Raw genomic sequence first — 15944 nt, forward strand, 5'->3', positions numbered from 1 at the left:
TTTGAGGATCTAAAACATATTAGTCTGTTCTTGTGTAAGTATTAATGGTCCTTGTTGCACTGGCCCTTTAAGGGCGTCATACAATATTTGTAACTTGCTAGATGCACAAGGTATCTGTCAGGAATCGACTCACCACAGCTACATCCGTCCGTCGGTGCGGACTCCGTCCGGGGTCCCTACGTTTTGCTGTCACCCGTTTCCCTGTTAGTATAAAGTTAGATTTAAGGATGCCGCACAGGACTGGGTGGTTTGTGTTTAAAATTTATTTGCAAAAGGTTTCCAAGGTAACCGACCCATCAGAAAAATTCTGAAAATGTATCACCATCTACCAGTAGAAATATTTTTGTGTAGATATAAACAGTGATTGTCGATGGTGCTCCCATAGGTCCAATGCATATGTAGTAAAGGGGAAAGAAAAAGAAAAAAAGTGACCTTTGTTGGGAGCACTCCCACTTGGAAACGATAATGATTTGAGTAATGAGCAATGATATGAAAAGTGAAGTAATTAAAATGTAACCTTTAATTTTATTATATTAAAATATTGGTACACCAGTTATATTGTTTCACTATTTAGGGGCTAGTCAATGTGAGCCACCTGGTAAAGCTAAATTGTGAAAATATTGATGAAAATACAAAGCATTATTAGGCAGGCTCAGAGTACTTGGATATATGGAATAGGTACTATAACCAAATTGGTGCCGTCAAAAGAACCTACAACACCTGGTATTCCTTAGTGGTCCACCACCTAAGTACTGACCAGGCCCAACACCGTATTGCTTCCAAGATCAGACAAGATTGGGCATGCGCGGTGTGGTATGGTAGTAGATCAGTATTGATCTGGCGATTTCTACCACTAATATATAGATGGTAGGGGGTTATTGGTAAGCACCTTGTTACCAAATTAACCGAGTAATCTCTAAGGAGAAAATATATGTTTAACCATCATTGCACCAAATTGTAACCCAAATCTGTAGGTATACGTGGGTTTAAATCATGTTGTTAATGGTTTCTCAGCCCGCAAGGAATGCCTGTATGTTTCATTATGTGCTGTGCAGCACCTATGAAAATTGGGTTTGCACTGCGAATAAGGCAGATATAGATCACTGTTCTACTGATAACATGCCACAGTATTTGTATATGATCCAAAGAGAAATCGTCTCTATTGGTTAATTGGATCACCCTGTTAAGGGAAAAACAAAGGTTATTGTGAAGTTATAAGCTCAAAGATTATAAATAAACCTCCTATTATATCATGATCGAAAAAATGCAGGACCAAGAATGATATAAAGATTGTTAGGAGAAAGAAAACAGACTTGAAAAATAGACAAGATGTATAACAGTCTCAATTATCCAATTAAGGGCTAATTAATGCCATGGTGCCTAACAAAGTATAGGTGTTGTCTTTGAAATAGAAAAATTTTGCCACAATAACTTATATAGCATGTATCCACAGTGTATCTATAAAGTGTCTGTCTAACATTTAATAGACAGACAAGAATTGCCAAAATGAACCCAAAGAGGGGACATATACAATAATCCCCCAAAAAAAGATCATATGCTAGGTGATTTTTTCAATACATTTAGCTATGATATGCACAATAGCTTTATATTCCATCAAAAACCTGCATATGAATAGGTACTGATGCACTGTATTGTGATTATTGGCATAACATTTGCCAAAGAGACCAATGCACGCTGTTTCTTAATTGTGTATGTGCAAATAGGTTTGACGGGAGATAGTGTAGCAGATGGGACAATGCAATAATTAAGTTTGCCCGCTCTCCATGCGCCGTTAGCCGCAGAGCTCCGGCGTTAATGAGGTTTGAGAAATATCATCTCCTGCTACTGGGAGATCGATAGGCAAGTAGGGACAAAAAATACTTAAGTGTCTGTCTGCTCGTAGCGCGCCGCTGGCCGCCGGGCTCCAGCGTCCGTGCTGCCTCTCTGATCTCCTCTCCTTTCGGTCTCTGATCATGTGAGCGTACTCATCATGATCCTCCTGTTCACCTCCCAACGTACGTTTCACAGATTAGCTTGTTCACGGGTAGTGTGAACATGTGGTGTCAGGATCTGGCTTAAATCTATGCGATTAGCCAATCAGGATTGTACCTGTTTGATTAATTATGTTAATACTGACAAGGTTTGTATGAGCTTCAATTTAATTATATGAATAGAACGAGCAACTTTGGTGTCCTGCGAGATGTTTGTGAATTAGGATGCCGAGGGGGTTTAATTATTAAGTCCTTATAGTGTATAGTAGTGGTGCGTGAATGTTGATAATCAAAATAATTATGAATTTAATTATTACAATCCTTATAGTATATAGTAGTGGTGTGTGAGTGTTGATAATAATAATGAATATATAAAATTAATTAGGTGGATAATGATATAATATTAATTAAGAGTGGAGTATAAGTGATTAATTGGTGGAGATTGCTGTGTGTGGATATAAGGGGTTAAATGATAATTTGTGTATAGTATTAAAATAATTGGGAATGAAGGAAAAGGGAGGGGAGTAAGGGATGATAAGAGGAAGGGAGGTGGGGGTTTTTGGGGTGATGGGAAATTGTTTGGTAGGGGGAGGGGGGGAGAAAAAATAATAATAGAGGGGGTGCTGTTAACTTATATAATTGATGTAACAGTGTATAAGTGTGATTGCTGCTATTATAAATTTGATGAATATCATTAATGGCAGAGAAAAATATGTGATAGACTTAAGGTGCTGATATATTTGAAAACCACTATGTTGAAAAAGAAAAGGAAAAAGAGGGAGATAAATTATATATAGTAATAAATGATAATATAATGTTAAATGAAATTAATAAAAATAATAAATATAATTATGAATAATGATAATGAATAATAAATATAATTGAAAAATTAATTAAATAAAAATAATAAGTTTGGTAACAATTAATATTTTTAAAATTAAAATAAAATTAAAAAAGGGAGAAGAATAATAAAAGGATGAATTAGTCAATCAAATTGGACAATCAGATTGGAAGGAATGCTCCGAAATTCATAGTTTCATTAAGTCCATGTGGATGAAGTGAATTTAATTTGAATGTCCATTCACATTCCTTTCGTAAGAGAGTGCTGGTCAGGTCCCCCCCACGTAGACCAAATTTCACTTTTTCTAGGCCACAAACTTTAAGTCCATCCCAGCGACCTGCATGGTTGGAAAAGAAATGTTGTGCTACAGAGGTAAGTTGCTTCATTTTTTGTAAGTCCCTGGTGGCATTCCGGATGGATCCAATGTGTTCCAGGATTCTTTGCTTGAGGGCCCTGGTCGTCATACCCACATATCTTTGTCCACAAATGCACACAATACAATAGATCACACCTTCGGTGGAGCAGTTGATGAAATGCTTGAATTTAATATCTTTGCCGTAGCGATCCTGAATGTGATCTGTCTTAAAGATATATTGACATGCTTTACAGTGACCGCATGGATGTGTGCCAGTGGTAGTCTGTGGTTTATCACGAGATGGTTGGAAATGACTGGATACCAATCTATCTTTCAAATTTCTTGATCTCCGCCAACTCATAGATACTTGTGGTCCAAGTTTTTCAGATAAGGTAGGGTCCAAGTGGAGAATTCCCCAGTGTTTCTGGATGGCTTGTTTAACCTGGTGCCATTCTTGACAAAAACCCCCAACGAACCTGATAGTTATTTGCTTCAGGTAAAATATTCAAATGGAACAAACCTCCCTGGCAACAACGACCCCCTAGAAACCGTGAACAGTATTCATCATCAGATGTGGAAACATCCGGTACAGAGGAACTCTCCGAGTATACCTTCAATACACCCCTGACGACAAACTCCAGAGGGGAAGGTGAGAGTCTAACCCAATATCATCATCAACATTTTTTAGGGGATCCCCCCAGGGGAAGGGGATCAAGGCACCCAACAAACGAAAGACAAGGAGGGGGCGGAAGGGAAGGAAGAGGAAGACAACAACAACAATGGGACCAACTACCACCCAGGAGACAGCCACCCCGGAATACACGCAGAAGATAACATCAGAATCCTCCGATCCACCCGATACCACTTCACAACTTAAAATCATCAATCTCTCAACACACAATCTAGATCAAGAGCAAATTCAAGTCCTGAGCAAAGGTCTTTCCTATTCTCCAACTGAGAAATTCAACAGATTCAAATGGGAAAAGGATCTGAGACTTTTCAATAGAAAGTTACTACTTACCAAGTTCCACAATAAGAAATCTGCACTTGAAATGGGAAGCACACAACCCAATCAGACCGAAGTAAGTGACAACACGACTGTACTAGACCTATCAGGGCCGGAATTAGAAGCACTGGAAGCCCTGGAGGCACTAGAATCCGAATCCACGGTAACTATAGATCCTCAATGGGAGGTCAGTACGAGATTCATTTGTAAGAAAAAATCATCATTTTTTCCCTTCGGAACAGACAAGCCCAGAAGTACAGATATTCACCAAATTAGTATCCAAAGAATTTGATCAAATACATCTTCAGAAAACTAGAAGATTGCGCAACTCCAATCTAACTAGGAAAGAACTGGATGCCTTAAGAGAGATTGAATCCTGGCAGGATGTAATTATAAAGCCATCAGACAAAAGGGGCAATGTAGTAATATGGCCCCAAGAACAATACACACAGGAAGCATATCGACAGTTGGAAGATCAGACATGCTATCAGAGGATACTACTCAATCCCATGGAAAACTACAAAATACTATATGATAGGATGCTTTCCAATGCGCATGAGGAAGGAACAATAACACCTTCAGAATATCAATATCTCCAGACCACACATCCTAGAATCCCCACATTCTACATGCTGCCCAAGATCCACAAGAACTTGTGTCAACCACCGGGTAGACCAATAGTATCAGGGATTGGATCATTGACTGAAAAAGCAAGTATTTTTGTCGATCTCCATCTGCGACACCATGTAATGGGTCTCCCCTCCTTCGTTCAAGATACTACAGACGTTCTTCGCAAGATCCATGATGTCAAACTGGAGGCAAATCAATTCTTAGTCTCTCTAGATGTTGAGGCACTATATACTTCAATTGACCATGATAAAGGACTGGAAGCTGTCAACTATTTCATGAACATGGAAGGAATGGAAAAATTCCATACATTCCTTGGAGACCTACTTCAGTTCATACTCAGTCACAACCTTTTCACCTTCAACAAGAGATTCTACCTATAAACTAGGGGCACAGCTATGGGGGCAGCGTGTGCCCCGACGTATGCTAATATCTTTCTAGGATGGTGGGAACGCGAATTCGTTTTCAGTGACAGTAATGATGTTTTCACGACCAATATCATCATGTGGGTAAGATACATCGATGATATCCTGATGATTTGGGAAGGTGATATACAGATGTTACTCTTGTTCATCGAACATTTAAATAACAACAACCTCAACATTCGCCTCACTCACGCCATCAGTCAAGATGAACTTCCATTTTTGGACATACTCATTTTTAAGGATAAAAATGATATGCTTTCAACAAAATTATTCAGGAAGGAGACATCATCAAACACACTTTTACATCAAACCAGCTCCCATTTCCCTCCCACAATAAACAATATACCTAAAGGAGAATTTCTACGTTTAAGAAGAAACTGCTCTAATGATCAGGATTTCGTAGAACAAAGCAAAGACCTCTCTAACAGACTCCGTGAGAGAGGATACAGCAACACATCTATCAAGAAAGCCAGCAGAAACATTCAGACCATTCAGAGAGAACAATTAATCTTTGATAAGAAACAAAAGAAACAAGAGGATAAAACTATCAGGTTCGTTGGGGTTTTTTGTCAAGAATGGCACCAGGTTAAACAAGCCATCCAGAAACACTGGGGAATTCTCCACTTGGACCCTACCTTATCTGAAAAACTTGGACCACAAGTATCTATGAGTTGGCGGAGATCAAGAAATTTGAAAGATAGATTGGTATCCAGTCATTTCCAACCATCTCGTGATAAACCACAGACTACCACTGGCACACATCCATGCGGTCACTGTAAAGCATGTCAATATATCTTTAAGACAGATCACATTCAGGATCGCTACGGCAAAGATATTAAATTCAAGCATTTCATCAACTGCTCCACCGAAGGTGTGATCTATTGTATTGTGTGCATTTGTGGACAAAGATATGTGGGTATGACGACCAGGGCCCTCAAGCAAAGAATCCTGGAACACATTGGATCCATCCGGAATGCCACCAGGGACTTACAAAAAATGAAGCAACTTACCTCTGTAGCACGACATTTATTTTCCAACCATGCAGGTCGCTGGGATGGACTTAAAGTTTGTGGCCTAGAAAAAGTGAAATTGGGTCTACGTGGGGGGGACCTGACCAGCACTCTCTTACGAAAGGAATGTGAATGGACATTCAAATTAAATTCACTTCATCCACATGGACTTAATGAAACTATGAATTTCGGAGCATTCCTTCCAATCTGATTGTCCAATTTGATTGACTAATTCATCATTTTATTATTCTTCTCCCTTTTTTAATTTTATTTTAATTTTAAAAATATTAATTGTTACCAAACTTATTATTTTTATTTAATTAATTTTTCAATTATATTTATTATTCATTATCATTATTCATAATTATATTTATTATTTTTATTAATTTCATTTAACATTATATTATCATTTATTACTATATATAATTTATCTCCCTCTTTTTCCTTTTCTTTTTCAACATAGTGGTTTTCAAATATATCAGCACCTTAAGTCTATCACATATTTTTCTCTGCCATTAATGATATTCATCAAATTTATAATAGCAGCAATCACACTTATACACTGTTACATCAATTATATAAGTTAACAGCACCCCCTCTATTATTATTTTTTCTCCCCCCCTCCCCCTACCAAACAATTTCCCATCACCCCAAAAACCCCCACCTCCCTTCCTCTTATCATCCCTTACTCCCCTCCCTTTTCCTTCATTCCCAATTATTTTAATACTATACACAAATTATCATTTAACCCCTTATATCCACACACAGCAATCTCCACCAATTAATCACTTATACTCCACTCTTAATTAATATTATATCATTATCCACCTAATTAATTTTATATATTCATTATTATTATCAACACTCACACACCACTACTATATACTATAAGGATTGTAATAATTAAATTCATAATTATTTTGATTATCAACATTCACGCACCACTACTATACACTATAAGGACTTAATAATTAAACCCCCTCGGCATCCTAATTCACAAACATCTCGCAGGACACCAAAGTTGCTCGTTCTATTCATATAATTAAATTGAAGCTCATACAAACCTTGTCAGTATTAACATAATTAATCAAACAGGTACAATCCTGATTGGCTAATCGCATAGATTTAAGCCAGATCCTGACACCACATGTTCACACTACCCGTGAACAAGCTAATCTGTGAAACGTACGTTGGGAGGTGAACAGGAGGATCATGATGAGTACGCTCACATGATCAGAGACCGAAAGGAGAGGAGATCAGAGAGGCAGCACGGACGCTGGAGCCCGGCGGCCAGCGGCGCGCTACGAGCAGACAGACACTTAAGTATTTTTTGTCCCTACTTGCCTATCGATCTCCCAGTAGCAGGAGATGATATTTCTCAAACCTCATTAACGCCGGAGCTCTGCGGCTAACGGCGCATGGAGAGCGGGCAAGCTTAATTATTGCATTGTCCCATCTGCTACACTATCTCCCGTCAAACCTATTTGCACATACACAATTAAGAAACAGCGTGCATTGGTCTCTTTGGCAAATGTTATGCCAATAATCACAATACAGTGCATCAGTACCTATTCATATGCAGGTTTTTGTTGGAATATAAAGCTATTGTGCATATCATAGCTAAATGTATTGAAAAAATCACCTAGCATATGATCTTTTTTTGGGGGATTATTGTATATGTCCCCTCTTTGGGTTCATTTTGGCAATTCTTGTCTGTCTATTACATGTTAGACAGACACTTTATAGATACACTGTGGATACATGCTATATAAGTTATTGTGGCAAAATTTTTCTATTTCAAAGACAACACCTATACTTTGTTAGGCACCATGGCATTAATTAGCCCTTAATTGGATAATTGAGACTGTTATACATCTTGTCTATTTTTCAAGTCTGTTTTCTTTCTCCTAACAATCTTTATATCATTCTTGGTCCTGCATTTTTTCGATCATGATATAATAGGAGGTTTATTTATAATCTTTGAGCTTATAACTTCACAATAACCTTTGTTTTTCCCTTAACAGGGTGATCCAATTAACCAATAGAGACGATTTCTCTTTGGATCATATACAAATACTGTGGCATGTTATCAGTAGAACAGTGATCTATATCTGCCTTATTCGCAGTGCAAACCCAATTTTCATAGGTGCTGCACAGCACATAATGAAACATACAGGCATTCCTTGCGGGCTGAGAAACCATTAACCACATGATTTAAACCCACGTATACCTACAGATTTGGGTTACAATTTGGTGCAATGATGGTTAAACATATATTTTCTCCTTAGAGATTACTCGGTTAATTTGGTAACAAGGTGCTTACCAATAACCCCCTACCATCTATATATTAGTGGTAGAAATCGCCAGATCAATACTGATCTACTACCATACCACACCGCGCATGCCCAATCTCGTCTGATCTTGGAAGCAATACGGTGTTGGGCCTGGTCAGTACTTAGGTGGTGGACCACTAAGGAATACCAGGTGTTGTAGGTTCTTTTGACGGCACCAATTTGGTTATAGTACCTATTCCATATATCCAAGTAGTCTGAGCCTGCCTAATAATGCTTTGTATTTTCATCAATATTTTCACAATTTAGCTTTACCAGGTGGCTCACATTGACTAGCCCCTAAATAGTGAAACAATATAACTGGTGTACCAATATTTTAATATAATAAAATTAAAGGTTACATTTTAATTACTTCACTTTTCATATCATTGCTCATTACTCAAATCATTATCGTTTCCAAGTGGGAGTGCTCCCAACAAAGGTCACTTTTTTTCTTTTTCTTTCCCCTTTACTACCCGTTTCCCTGTTGCCAGATGTCATCCTGGGCCTGGGAACGCTCCTGTTGTCAGCAGGCGTGAGAGCACGCCGCGTTCCCGCTGGGCAGCGGCATGGGCGCCGCTATGACAGTCTCCACCAGTCTGAGTGCGGCAGCCAATCCGGAGCTTGGCCGCACCTCCTCATTCTACTCCAGCCAATGCCTGCAGACCAGGTGGTATATCAGGAGCTGCAGGGTGAGCTAGTGGTGGTCCTGAACTTTGTGTCACTCCTGCGACCCATGTGTCTGGATATGCTCTCCTGTTTCTCCATGTTCCTGGTTACCTTCCTGGTTCTCCGTTTTCCTGGTTAACTTCCTGTATTTCCGTGGAACTACAAGCACCAGCAATTCCTGCGTTTATTACCTGGCTTCACACCTTCTACAGCTACAGTGTGCTTCAGCCTTCAACAGTAGAGACTCTCTCTCCAGGTGCATTCCATCACCTCACCTGTTAATCAGCCTGCAAGCTGCCTGTGCTTTACCATCTGCACTGTGAACTTTACACTAAGTCTCCTGCATCTGCTACCAATAACACTATCTCTGCTGGCTCCACGTTTTAAACAACTCTGGTTTCCATTAGTGATGTGCACCAGAAATTTTTCACGTTTTGTGTTTTGGTTTTGGGTTCGGTTCCGAGGCCGTGTTTTGGATTCGGACGCGTTTTGGCAAAACCTCACTGAAATTTTTTTGTCGGATTCAGGTGTGTTTTGGATTCGGGTGTTTTTTTTTTTAAAAACCCTAAAAAACAGCTTAAATCATAGAATTTGGGGGTCATTTTGATCCCAAAGTATTATTAACCTCAATAACCATAATTTCCACTCATTTTCAGTCTATTCTGAACACCTCACAATATTATTTTTAGTCCTAAAATTTGCACCGAGGTCGCTGGATGACTAAGCTCAGCGACCCAAGTGGCCGACACAAACACCTGGCCCATATAGGAGTGGCACTGCAGTGTCACGCAGGATGGCCCTTCCAAAAAACACTCCCCAAACAGCACATGACGCAAAGAAAAAAAGAGGCGCAATGAGGTAGCTGTGTGACTAAGATAAGCGACCCAAGTGGCCGACACAAACACCTGGCCCATCTAGGAGTGTCACTGCAGTGTCACGCAGGATGGCCCTTCAAAAAAATACTCCCCGAACAGCACATGACGCAAAGAAAAATGAAAGAAAAAAGAGGTGCAAGATGGAATTGTCCTTGGGCCCTCCCACCCACCCTTATGTTGTATAAACAGGACATGCACACTATTTAACGAACCCATCATTTCAGCGACAGGGTCTGCCACACGACTGTGACTGAAATGACTGGTTGGTTTGGGCCCCCACCAAAAAAGAAGCAATCAATCTCTCCTTGCACAAACTGGCTCTACAGAGGCAAGATGTCCACCTCATCATCATCCTCCGATTCATCACCCCTTTCACTGTGTACATCCCCCTCCTCACAGATTATTAATTCGTCCCCACTGGAATCCACCATCTCAGGTCCCCGTGTACTTTGTGGAGGCAATTGCTGCTGGTGAATGTCTCCACGGAGGAATTGATTATAATTCATTTTAATGAACATCATCTTCTCCACATTTTCTTGAAGTAACCTCGTACGCCGATTGCTGACAAGGTGAGCGGCGGCACTAAACACACTTTCGGAGTACACACTGGAGGGAGGGCAACTTAGGTAGAATAAAGCCAGTTTCTGCAAGGGCCTCCAAATTGCCTCTTTTTCCTGCCAGTATACGTACGGACTGTCTGACGTGCCTACTTGGATGCGGCCACTCATATAATCCTCCACCATTCTTTCAATGGTGAGAGAATCATATGCAGTGACAGTAGACGACATGTCAGTAATCGTTGGCAGGTCCTTCTGTCCGGACCAGATGTCAGCACTCGCTCCAGACTGCCCTGCATCAGCGCCAGCGGGTGGGCTCGGAATTCGTGGCCTTTTCCTCGCACCCCCAGTTGCGGGAGAATGTGAAGGAGGAGATGTTGATGGGTCACGTTCCGCTTGACTTGACAATTTTCTCACCAGCAGGTCTTTGAACCTCTGCAGACTTGTGTCTGCCGGAAAGAGAGATACAACGTAGGTTTTAAATCTAGGATCGAGCACGGTGGCCAAAATGTAGTGCTCTGATTTCAACAGATTGACCACCCGTGAATCCTGGTTAAGCGAATGAAGGGCTCCATCCACAAGTCCCACATGCCTAGCGGAATCGCTCTGTTTTAGCTCCTCCTTCAATGTCTCCAGCTTCTTCCGCAAAAGCCTGATGAGGGGAATGACCTGACTCAGGCTGGCAGTGTCTGAACTGACTTCACGTGTGGCAAGTTCAAAAGGTTGCAGAACCTTGCACAACGTTGAAATCATTCTCCACTGCGCTTGAGTCAGGTGCATTCCACCTCCTTTGCCTATATCGTGGCCAGATGTATAGGCTTGAATGGCCTTTTGCTGCTCCTCCATCCTCTGAAGCATATAGAGGGTTGAATTCCACCTCGTTACCACCTCTTGCTTCAGATGATGGCAGGGCAGGTTCAGGTGTTTTTGGTGGTGCTCCAGTCTTCTGTACGCGGTGCCTGTACGCCGAAAGTGGGCCGCAATTCTTCTGGCCACCGACAGCATCTCTTGCACGCCCCTGTCGTTTTTTAAATAATTCTGCACCACCAAATTCAAGGTATGTGCAAAACATGGGACGTGCTGGAATTTGCCCAGATGTAATGCACGCACAATATTGCTGGCGTTGTCCGATGCCACAAATCCCCAGGAGAGTCGAATTGGGGTAAGCCATTCTGTGATGATCTTCCTCAGTTGCCGTAAGAGGTTTTCAGCTGTGTGCGTATTCTGGAAAGCGGTGATACAAAGCGTAGCCTGCCTAGGAACGAGGTGGCATTTACGAGATGCTGCTACTGGTGCCACCACTGCTGTTCTTGCAGCAGGAGGCAATACATCTACCCAGTGGGCTGTCACAGTCATGTAGTCCTGAGTCTGCCCTGCTCCACTTGTCCACATGTCCGTGGTTAAGTGGACATTGGGTACAACTGCATTTTTTTAGGACACTGGTGACTCTTTTTCTGAGGTCTATGTACATTTTCGGTATCGCCTGCCTAGAGAAATGGAACCTAGATGGTATTTGGTACCGGGGACACAGTACCTCAATGAAGTCTATAGTTGGCTCTGAAGTAACGATGGATACCGGAACCACGTTTCTCACCGCCCAGGCTGCCAAGGCCTCAGTTATCCGCTTTGCAGCAGGATGACTGCTGTGATATTTCATCTTCCTCGCAAAGGACTGTTGGACAGTCAATTGCTTACTGGAAGTAGTAAAAGTGGTCTTCCGACTTCCCCTCCGGGATGACGATCGACTCCCAGCAGCAACAACAGCAGCGCCAGCAGCAGTAGGCGTTACACTCAAGGATGCATCGGAGGAATCCCAGGCAGGTGAGGACTCGTCAGACTTGCCAGTGACATGGCCTGCAGGACTATTGGCATTCCTGGGTAAGGAGGAAATTGACACTGAGGGAGTTGGTGGTGTGGTTTGCGGGAGCTTGGTTACAAGAGGAAGGGATTAACTGGTCAGTGGACTGCTTCCGCTGTCACCCAAAGTTTTTGAACTTGTCACTGACTTATGATGAATGCGCTGCAGGTGACGTATATGGGAGGATGTTCCGAGGTGGTTAACGTCCTTACCCCTACTTATTACAGCTTGACAAAGGCAACACACGGCTTGACACCTGTTGTCCGCATTTCTGTTGAAATAATTCCACACCGAAGAGCTGATTTTTTTTGTATTTTGACCAGGCATGTCAATGGCCATATTCCTCCCACGGACAACAGGTGTTTTCCCGGGTGCCTGACTTAAACAAACCACCTCACCATCAGAATCCTCCTTGTCAATTTCCTCCCCAGCGCCAGCAACACCCATATCCTCATCCTGGTGTACTTCAACACTGACATCTTCAATTTGACTATCAGGAACTGGACTGCGGGTGCTCCTTCCAGCACTTGCAGTTGGCGTGCAAATGGTGGAATGCGCAAGCTCTTCCCGTCCAGTGTTGGGAAGGTCAGGCATCGCAACCGACACAATTGGTCTCTCCTTGGGGATTTGTGATTTCGAAGAACGCACAGTTCTTTGCTGTGCTTTTGCCAGCTTAAGTCTTTTCATTTTTCTAGCGAGAGGCTGAGTGCTTCCATCCTCATGTGAAGCTGAACCACTAGCCATGAACATAGGCCAGGGCCTCAGCCGTTCCTTGCCACTCCGTGTCGTAAATGGCATATTGGCAAGTTTACGCTTCTCCTCAGACGCTTTTAATTTTGATTTTTGGGTCATTTTACTGATCTTTTGTGTTTTGGATTTTACATGCTCTGTACTATGACATTGGGCATTGGCCTTGGCAGACGACGTTGATGGCATTTCATCGTCTCGGCCATGACTAGTGGCAGCAGCTTCAGCAGGAGGTGGAAGTGGATCTTGATCTTTCCCTATTTTTTTAACCTCCACATTTTTGTTCTCCATATTTTAATGCGCACAACTAAAAGGCACCACAGGTATACAATGTAGATTGATAAATACTATAGTATACTTATGGATGACGAGTGACGACACAGAGGTAGGTACAGCAGTGGCCTACCGTACTGCTATATACAGTATAATGGACCTGGTGGACACTGTCAGCAGACTGCGTTTATAGTATAAAAAAAAGACACCACAGGTATACAATGTAGATGGATTCTATAGTATACTTATGGATGACGAGTGACGACACAGAGGTTGGTACAGCAGTGGCCTACCGTACTGCTATATACAGTATAATGGACCTGGTGGACACTGTCAGCAGACTGCGTTTATAGTATAAAAAAAAGACACCACAGGTATACAATGTAGATGGATGGATACTATAGTATACTTATGGACGACGAGTGATGACACAGAGGTAGGTACAGCAGTGGCCTACCGTACTGCTATATACAGTATAATGGACCTGGTAGACACTGTCAGCAGACTGCGTTTATAGTATAAAAAAAAAGACATCACAGGTATACAATGTAGATGGATGGATACTATAGTATACTTATGGACGACGAGTGACGACACATAGGTAGGTACAGCAGTGGCCTACCGTACTGCTATATACAGTATAATGGACCTGGTGGACACTGTCAGCAGACTGCGTTTATAGTATAAAAAAAAGACACCACAGGTATACAATGTAGATGGATGGATACTATAGTATACTTATGGACGACGAGTGACGACACATAGGTAGGTACAGCAGTGGCCTACCGTACTGCTATATACAGTATAATGGACCTGGTGGACACTGTCAGCAGACTGCGTTTATAGTATAAAAAAAAGACACCACAGGTATACAATGTAGATGGATGGATACTATAGTATACTTATGTACGACGAGTGACGACAGAGAGGTAGGTACAGCTGTGGCCTACCGTACTGCTATATACAGTATATTGGACCTGGTGGACACTGTCAGCAGACTGCGTTTATAGTATATAAAAAAAAGACACCACAGGTATACAATGTAGATGGATGGATACTATAGTATACTTATGGACGACGAGTGACGACACAGAGGTAGGTATAGCAGTGGCCTACCGTACTGCTATATACAGTATAATGGACCTGGTGTACACTGTCAGCAGACTGCTAAACTAGTATAAAAAAAAGCCACCACTGGAGTGTTTTTCAGGCAGACAAACGTATACTGGTGGTCACTGTCAGCAAAACTGTGCACTGTACTCCTGCTATAACTGCTCCCCAGTCCCCACAATTAGGCAGTGTGAGCACTCAGCACAGATATATATCATGCAGCACACTGAGCACAGATATGGTATGGAGCGTTTTTTTCAGGCAGAGAACGGATAAAAAACTAGCAAAACTCTGCACTGTACTCCTCCTAACAGCTGCTCCCCAGTCCCCAATCCTCCCCACAATAAGCTAAGCAATCAGATCAACTGTGTAGTATACTATTAATAATTAACTATATAAACGGAGAGGACGCTAGCCACGTCCTCTCCCTATCAATCTCAATGCACGTGTGAAAATGGCGGCGACGCGCGGCTGCTTATATAGAATCCGAATCTCGCGAGAATCCAACAGCGGGATGATGACGTTCGGGCGCGCTCGGGTTAGCCGAGCAAGGCGGGAGGATCCGAGTCTGCTCGGACCCGTGTAAAAAAATGTAAAGCTCGGGTGGGTTCGGTTTCTCGGAAACCGAACCCGCTCATCACTAGTTTCCATACCAGTATACTAATCAACTGTACCGTCATATTGCTTTTCCATAGACTCTCAGCTTCCACGCTGAACCATTACCATTGCATTCTTTATTGTTTATTTTTTGCAAGTATCCCTGCTGCTTTATTGTTTGACTTTACCTGTAATAAAACATTATAGCGCACATGCGCAGAAACCTCATCCAGCCTCCTCACTTCTTACACCCTACCTCCACTGACCCACTAGCTAGCGCCCCCTCCGGGGACACAAGCAAAACCGAACCTGACAGTATCCACTCTCTGCAAAATGTTAGGAATTCCAAAAAGTGCTCTGAGTTCTTTAAATATGTTGGGAACACTTGCTAATTGTATAATATGTTTTCTATCCTCAGTGAGGTGTCTAGATTAGTGCGAGATGCACTGACATAAAAATTTAACCTTTGGCTGCACAAACCTGTTGTTTTTCCTTTGATACATTGCTTCACTTTTTGTATGAAAAAAAATGCAAACACGGGCCAATATTTGCTAAAAAATCGAGTTTGTCCGATTTGTGGTTTTTTTTCTAAGTCTAAATCCGGGAATTCACTAAGCACCAATCTCGGCAGTGTTTGGTCTATTCGTAATGGTTTGAATGTCAACGTTCACAA

General features: G+C 41.8%; 2 pseudogenes; one reads left to right on the plus strand and one right to left on the minus strand.

Annotated features, from left to right (window-relative positions):
• Positions 1 to 708: 708 nt before the first annotated feature.
• LOC134948754 (5S ribosomal RNA) lies at positions 709 to 827 on the minus strand (annotated as a pseudogene).
• Positions 828 to 8632: 7805 nt separating this feature from the next.
• LOC134944047 (5S ribosomal RNA) lies at positions 8633 to 8751 on the plus strand (annotated as a pseudogene).
• Positions 8752 to 15944: the final 7193 nt, after the last annotated feature.

Source organism: Pseudophryne corroboree, chromosome 1 (genome assembly GCF_028390025.1).
Source record: "Pseudophryne corroboree isolate aPseCor3 chromosome 1, aPseCor3.hap2, whole genome shotgun sequence".
Lineage (NCBI taxonomy): Eukaryota > Metazoa > Chordata > Amphibia > Anura > Myobatrachidae > Pseudophryne > Pseudophryne corroboree.